The sequence below is a fragment of the Theropithecus gelada genome, chromosome 14 (assembly GCF_003255815.1).
Source record: "Theropithecus gelada isolate Dixy chromosome 14, Tgel_1.0, whole genome shotgun sequence".
Taxonomy (NCBI): domain Eukaryota; kingdom Metazoa; phylum Chordata; class Mammalia; order Primates; family Cercopithecidae; genus Theropithecus; species Theropithecus gelada.
The window spans coordinates 98887675-98896305 of NC_037682.1; the positions used below are offsets into that span (position 1 = coordinate 98887675).

General features: G+C 42.3%; 1 pseudogene; it reads left to right on the forward strand.

Moving 5' to 3' along the window:
* Positions 1 to 2199: 2199 nt before the first annotated feature.
* LOC112607154 lies at positions 2200 to 3456 on the forward strand (annotated as a pseudogene).
* Positions 3457 to 8631: the final 5175 nt, after the last annotated feature.

Consider the following 8631-nt stretch of genomic DNA (forward strand, 5'->3'; position numbering starts at 1 on the left):
AAATAAAACTATCAAAATTACTGATGAGAAGTGCTAACTATAAGCACGGAACCACAAATTTATTTGTGTATACTGCAGAGAATCATAAAGAAAAACAAAAGCAACAAGTATAGTTTTTGACTCAATAATTATAATTTTTTTTAACATTGTGGCTGTGTTTTTTCTCTATTCCACAAAATACAAAGCATGATATTCAACCCAGAGCAAAAACACTGTTGTCCTGATAGGTATAATGGTAATTTCATACCTGCATCCTTAGACTATAAATTCTTAAAAAGTAGAGATTACACCTAGTTAATTCTGCCCATAACCAAATCCAGAACCATGCATATGGGCAACTCAATGAGCCACCTTCTGTCCTGATTTGACACTATCTAGACAATCCTTTAGGTATATTTTCAATTTCTACTTTTGATTCAGTGGAATTTTGCAATTTGTGAAGTTGATGTGCCCACCATGCCCAGGTGATTAAGTATTTACCCAATATTAATTGAGCACCATCTAGGAGTCAGTCAATGACGTAATTGCCTGGGAGACGATCCCAAGTCACCACTTCCATCTTCAAAGATCTCACAGCCTAGCAGAGGGAATAGACTATTTTTAAAAATCACAACTCAGTATGACAAGTGCCATGGATACTATGGAATAAAATTTGGGAGTCTCCGAGCTGCACTGATGGGGTCATGATTAACCTGAAAAGCAAGTAGGAGTTAGCTATGGAATGAGGAGTCCCACCTGCAGCCAGCCTTATACTGCAGAGGGGTTGATGCCGGGACGTCTTATACTGGCAACAGACGCTTGGGTTTGGATTTCCCCTCAGCCAATTCTGAGCTTAGTGAGCTTTAACAAATCCTTTAACCCCTTGGAGATTGTTCTGCAAAATGAGGATTATAATAGTTTCTAATTAATGGAGTCGCGGGGACCAAATTGGTTAAGTAGAGCTTTTACCAGGCCCTGCTACACAGCGAGCCCTAGCTCAGCGTGAACTTTTATTATCATTATTATTGGTTTGCCGCTTTCTCCCAGTGGCCTCTCCTGAAGTTTCCAATCAAGTTATAATTTTCCTCGTATGTGCTCACATCTCAGGCACATCAGCACAGCAGCATTACGGCCATTCAGCAACGGTTCCAATCAGAGCTCATAAGATCTCGCTTAAGCCTTATCTGAACAATGTGCTAAAGGAACTTTCCTGTTGAAAAAGGAAGGAGCTTTTCAGAGTGCCACTAGATGATTAGAGGCAAACTGTCATGCTGATGTAAATATGAGAGTTTAGTTATGGAAGGTGGGAGTGTTTACTTAAAATGACACTAAAGCTGAATTTTTATGAATGGCTTTTTATTATACAAGACATCTACGTTCACTGAAGAAACTTAGAAAGTATAGACAATCAATAATTTATACAAATTATAATCAGCTGTGATCCCACCACCCATAAAAAAAGTACTATGGCATTTTGATGCAAATAGTTTCAATCTTTCTTCTACACATGCATACTCTGAGAAAAACGCATGTACCCTTCTGCTTCTCTCCCAACTAACCCCACACACACCCCCACTTGAACATCTCTTAGGAAGAGATCATTTGTCATTTGATAGGCCAGAGTTCAGAATGACCACTTGGCCATATTTAACTGGTGGACCAAGTTATTATTCCTTAAAGACCCCAAGTCCTCCTTTGGCTCACTTCTTTCTATGACTCAGTGATAAGAAAACCAAGGAATACAAAGAGAGTTGTTCGTGTGTGTGTGTGTGTCCTATCTACTCTGTAACTATAATTAAATAGGCAGGGGTATACTCTGTTTACCCAGCCACCCTGGACGCAGGAGGCTTCACTTAAAGAAAAAGTCTCTGGAAGTAACCATGCTCTTCTATCCATCTTTTAAGAGAAAGGTCACAAGGTGAACTAGGTGTTTATCCAGTTACTAATAAACAATACCATCTCCTATCATTCCTTGAGGATCACTTGCTTGGCTGGTAACCCCCTGAGAAAGACACATGATCAGCATGACAGAATCTTCACAGCCCTGCATCCCTGACCATAACACCATTACAGCAATACCAAATTCTCACCTCTAATCTCTAAAAAGACGCACAAATAAATAAACCCATTTATTTGTCTAAAAATGAAATTATCCTGCTCTGTCGCCTGCCACGGCTGCCCAAGCAGTTCACTGCACTGTGGAGACAGACTCCAGACAGTATGTCCAGCAAAGGCTCCGTGGTTCTGGCCTACAGTGGCCGCCTGGACACCTCCTGCATCCTTGTGTGGCTGAAGGAACAAGGCTATGACGTCATTGCTTACCTGGCCAACATTGGCCAGAAGGAAGACTTTCAGGAAGCCAGGAAGACTGAAGCCTGGGGTCAAAAAAGTGTTCATTGAGGATGTCAGCAGGGAGTTTGTGGAGTTCATCTGGCTGGCCATCCGGTCCAGCACACTGTATGAGGACCGCTACCTCCTGGGCACCTCTCTGGCCAGGCCCTGCATCGCCTGCAAACAAGTGGAAGTCGCCCAGCGGGAGGGGGCCAAGTATGTGTACCACGGCACCACGGGAAAGGGGAATGATCAGGTCCGGTTTGAGCTCACCTGCTACTGGCTGGCCCCCACAGATAAAGGTCATTGCTCCCTGAATAATGCCCGAATTCTACAACCGGTTCAAGGGCCGCAATGACCTGATGGAATACTCAAAGCAACGCGGGATTCCCATCCTGGCCACTCCCAAGAACCCGTGGAGCATGGACGAGAACCTCATGCACATCAGCTACGAGGCTGGAATCCTGGAGAATCCCAAGAACCAAGCGCCTCCAGGTCTCTACACGAAGACCCAGGACCCGGCCAAAGCCCCCAACATCCCTGACATTCTCGAGATCGAGTTCAGAAAAGGGGTCCCCATGAAGGTGACCAACGTCAAGGATAATGCCACCCTCCAGACCGCCTTGGAGCTCTTCATGTACCTGAACAAAGTCGAGGGGAAGCACGGCGTGGGCATTGTCATCGTGGAGAACCGCTTCATTGGAATGAAGTCCCGAGGTATCTACGGGGCCCCAGCAGGTACCATCCTTTACCGCGCTGATTTAGACACCAAGGCCTTCACCGTGGACCGGGAAGTGCACAAAATCAAACAAAGCCTGGGCTCGAAATTTACTGAGCTGGTGTCTACCGGTTGCTGGCTTTCTGGCACAGCCCTGAGTGTGAGTCTGTCCACCGCTGCATCGCCAAGTCCCAGGAGCGAGTGGAAGGGAAAGTGCAGGTGTCCGTACTCAAGGGCCAGGTGTCCCTACTGAAGGGCCAGGTGTACATCCTTGGCTGGGAGTCCCCACTGTCTCTCTACAACGAGGAGCTGGTGAGCAGGAACGTGCAGGGTGATTAAAGCCAATTGATGCCACCGGGTTCATCAACATCAATTCCCTCAGGCTGAAGGAATATCATCGTCTCCAGAGCAAGGTCACCGCCCAATAGACGCCCTTACAATGAGGAGATGGAGCCGCCTCAATTTGCAGCTCCCCCAAGTACAGGCGCTAATCGTTGTGATAATTTGTAATTGTGACTAGTTCTCCCTGGCTGGTAGCATAGTGGGGCTCCCAGGCCCCAGCTTTGTTCCCTGGTCCCCCTGAAGCCTGCAAACATCGTCACTGAAGGGAAGGGTGGGGGCAGCTGCAGTGAGGAGCTATAAAATGACAAAAGATACACTAGTCAAAAAAAATGAAATTATACCATACATATCAACTTATTAACTATGTAAGTTAATAAATAACCCAATCATATATTTTTACATTGATGAATACATACATAAACATGTCTGCTTCCTCATTTTTTATTTTTTTACTTATACAATGATTTTGTTGTGTGAATACTACCATAATTTATTGAACCAATCTTCTCTCATTGGAGAGTTAAATTGTTTTTAAGCTTTCACTATTAAAAACAATGTCTCAGTGAAAATCCCTCTACATGTACCCTTGTGATTGTGACTGACTATACCCAAAGACCATATTCTTCCCTGCACCATGGCAAATATACATAATATCCTACCATCATTTCTACCAAAGCTTGACTTCCCCAAGTCTGTATCTAGGTAGCTAGAAGAAGCTCATAACTACTTCATTTCAGATGAAACTGCATGTCAATGGCCTGAGCAGCATGGAGCTCCACAATTAGATTAATTGGTCCCCCAGGTAACTAATCTTGAATTTCTAATGAGCCCATTAGAATAGAAGGAACTGCAAATCTGAATTCAGATGTCAGAGTTAGGACTAACAATATGAAGCAAAGGCCCAGCACAGTGGCTCACTCCTGTAAGCCCAGCACTTTGGGAGGCCAAGGCAGGCAGATCACTTGAGGCTAGAAGTTGGAGACCAGGCCGGGCGCGGTGGCTCAAGCCTGTAATCCCAGCACTTTGGGAGGCCGAGACGGGCGGATCACGAGGTCAGGAGATCGAGACCATCCTGGCTGACACGGTGAAACCCCGTCTCTACTAAAAAATACAAAAAACTAGCCGGGCGAGGTGGCGGGCGCCTGTAGTCCCAGCTACTCCGGAGGCTGAGGCGGGAGAATGGCGTGAACCCGGGAGGCGGAGCTTGCAGTGAGCTGAGATCCGGCCACTGCACTCCAGCCTGGGCGGCAGAGCGAGACCCCGTCTCAAAAAAAAAAAAAAAAAAAAAAAAGAAGTTGGAGACCAGCCTGGCCAACATGGTGAAACCCCATGTCTACCAAAAAATAGAAAAATTAGCCAGGTGTGGTGGTGGACACCTGTAGTCCCAGCTACTCGGGAGGCTGAGGTGGGAGGATGGCTTGAACCCACAAGGCAGAGATTGTAGTGAGACGAGTCATGCCACTGCACTCCAGCCTGGGTGACAGAGCAAGACTCTTTCAAGTATATATAGCACAATCAACAAGCAGAGAGGCAAAAACCTAACTGGGGCTATTTCATCCAACCTGCTGAAACTCTCACTGTCTGAGCTATTGGACTGGGGGTGAGGTGTGAGAGTTAACACTTGCTGGACCTTAGAGGCATAGTAGGCCAGGCGGGGATAATTTAGAGAATATTTTAGAAAGTTTTCAGGATATTTCTAGAGCCACAAATCAAAGGTGTTTTTTCAAACCTATAATATCTTCCTCATAAGTATAGATTACTCAAGAGACAATTTTAGGTACTAACACCGTAAAATTTTAGGGACACCACAAAACCAGAGTTTTCCAACTCAATGAAACACTGCCATTGATGTGTTTAAAATAGAAACTCAAATTTATAAATAATAATAGTGATAATAGTCATCATCTTTTAAAATAATTATCTTTCAAAGGCTCATTTTTTTTTAAATTAAAAACAGAGCTGGTGACCTTCACAAAGCAAACTAGGGAATACATCAGTATCCTGGCACTTGAGCAGAATTTCTAGGGATTTGGGCCCCTGTGAATCCTCTCCAGCCCAGAGAATGACTTAAAGAAAAAACAAAAGCCCTATAGTTTACATCTGTTTTTTTAGTCTTCACCTGACAGAATTGTCAATCACATATTCCTTCCTCCCTCACCATAACAGAAGGCATGTGACCCAGACTGTCCAATCAAAGTACCTCATGCTTCAAGATTGGCCCAGGGGCACATTCATGACCCAAGTATAGCCAGTGACAGTCATTTATCAAAAGTTTATAGGGAGCTGAGAGAGATTTTCTCTCCTACAGAGAGCATAACCCCATGGACCATGTAAAACACGGTGCTGTTAGGTGGCATCTCAGTCATTACATAGAAAAAGCCTCACAAGATATTCAAGTTCTCTCTTTCAGCTACCTCTCTTTGAAGTAAATTTCTTTTGCAGCTAAAATCATTCTCATCTAAAACTCCCAGGATCATTTGATTCCTGCAAAGATCATCTGAGTCTAAGGAAAAGATGAATGTGGAACTGGAAAGTTCATCACAATTCAATTATTAGTTGGATATAACATTAAGACTTGGCTCCAGATTGATTTGTGCTTTCTAAAATTACTTGTGTTGCAGAATACATTTGACCTCACACTCATATTTCTTCCTGGGGAGAGCACAGACCAAACTGAGAATAATTATGTTTCCTTCATTACTCAGTCATTCATTCATTCAAATTAGTACGTGACAATTTTTCCATATTCTTAAAAATCATTTCACATGACCGGCTTTATCACATTATCTTTTTTCAAATAGCAACCCCAAGCATTGCTCTTACCCTAAAACGTTTTTCAAATAATTGTAATGGGGGAGGAGGAAAAGGGGAGTTGTGGTTCAATGGCTATAGAGTTTCAGTTCTGCAAGAGGAAAAAGTGCTGGAGATGTTTTACAACGATGTGAAACAGCCTCAGTGTGGATATACTCAACACACTAAACTATGCAGTTAAAAATGGTTAAGATGGCACGTTTTATATTATGTATTTTTAATACAATAAAAAATTGTAACAGCACAAAACAATAAAATATGTTTTAATACTTTATAGTGTTATAGGCTGAATTCAGCTGATGAAAAAAGATATATTATTGGAAAAACTTACTGAAAAACACTTGGAAGGGAAGCTGAATCCCAGGACCTTAAAGTTGTCTCAGTACCTAGGCTTCTTAAAATGAGGAGAGATATTTTATGTAACAGATGACAAAAGAGATGGAGCTCCTGGAAAAATCTAGGGCAGAGGGATAAAAAAACATTAAAATGGTCAGAAGTTGTTGATTTTACCCCTCCCCATGACCACATGAAATGTTTGGTGCCAGTCAATTCTTTTGGGAGCAGTTCACAAAGACATTTCATTACATTTCATTACACATCTGGGTCAATGCTGCAGCTCAGAGGAGCCATTGAGAAGCAAGGTTGAAAAGGTCCCAAATGATGTTTGTATTAAAAGAGTTTACAAGGCACTTTCCTATTCATAATCTAATTAGTCTCCATGGTAACATAAAAATGGGTATTAGCATAAGTTCCATTTTACAGATAAGATAACTAAGGCCCACAAAATCTAGGCATGTTCTCCAAAGTCATACAAGCAAGAAGAGATGAGCCTAGTCCTCTAAATCAAGTTCCCATACTCTTTCCACATACATTTCCAGGTTGTCCTCCCCTGACACTGTGCAAGTCCACAAACTCTCTTCCAAACCTGAACCTGCTTCTCTAGTGTCAGCTCAAACCACAAAACAGCTCATCTAAATTGTGCAAAATGTGAGATTAGCACAAGTAATCTGAGTATATTAGTCCACTCCAGCACAGATATATTGAAACACCTGAGACTGGGTAATTCACAAAGAAAAGAGGTTTAATTGGCTCATATTTCCTCAGATTGTAGAGGAAGCATGGCTGGGGAGGCCTCAGGTAATGTACAACCATTGGCGAAAGGCAAAGGAGAAGCAGGCACATCTTCACATGGCCAGAACTAGAGGAAGGAGAAGGGGGTGTGCTATGTACTTTTAAACAAGATCTCGTGAGAACTCATTATCAGGAGAACAGCAAGGGGGGAATCCACCCCATAATCCAATCACCTCCTATAGGCCCCTCCTCCAACATTGGGGATTATAATTCAACATGAGATTTGGGCAGGGATACAAATCCAAACCATATCACTGAGACTGAGCCCCTTTTTGAGTACAGAAGCCAAACCATGACTCTATTCATTTTTAAATCCGCAGTGCTAGGTTCCTGGTAGTTATTCCTAATATGTTTGTTGAATATATACCATTTCAATGGTATATATTTACATCACCTCTCATGCCAAACTAGTAGAATATAAAATGAATCATATATTAATTTATTGATGGAATTGAGTGAATTCCAATTTGTCTGATTGTTTCCCTGATGTTATAGAGTTTTCCAGGCTGGGACTTTATTCCACATATTATATTTTCCCTTAAAGACATTGTCTATCAATGCAAATAAAAACCACAATGAGATACCATCTCACACTAGTCAGAATATTTATTATTAAAAATCAAAAAACAACATATGCTGGCAAGGCTGCAAAGAAAAGGGAACACGTATACACTGTTGGTGGGAATGTAAATTAGTTCAAGCACTGTGGAAAACAGTTTGAAAACTTCTCAAAGAACTTCAGTCAGAATTACCTTTCAACCCAGCAATCCTATTACCGGGTATATATCTCAAAGAAAATAAATCATTCTACCAAAAAGACACTTGCACTCATATGTTTATTTCAGCACTATCCAAAATAGCAAAGACATGAAATCAACCTGGGGTATGTGTGTGTGTGTGTGTGTGTATGTGTGTGTGTGTGTATGTATAAAATGGTATATATATGTGTACCATGGAATACTATGCAGCCATAAAAAGAACGAAATCATGTCCTTTGAAGCAACATGGATGCAACTGGAGGCCATTATCCTAAGTGAATTAACATGGGCACAGGAAACAAAATGCTGCATGCTCTCACTTCTAAGTGGGAGGTAAACATTGGGTACTCATGGACATAAAGATAGCAACAATAGACCCTGGGGACTACTAGATGGGGAAAGGAGGGAGGGAAAAGGGAGCTGAAAAACTACCTATTGGGTGCTATGCTCACTACCTGGGTGACAGGATCATTCATATCCCAAACCTCAGCACCAGACAATATACCCAGGTAACAAACGCAGCATATGTACCCCTTGAATCTAAAATAAAGGTTGAAATTA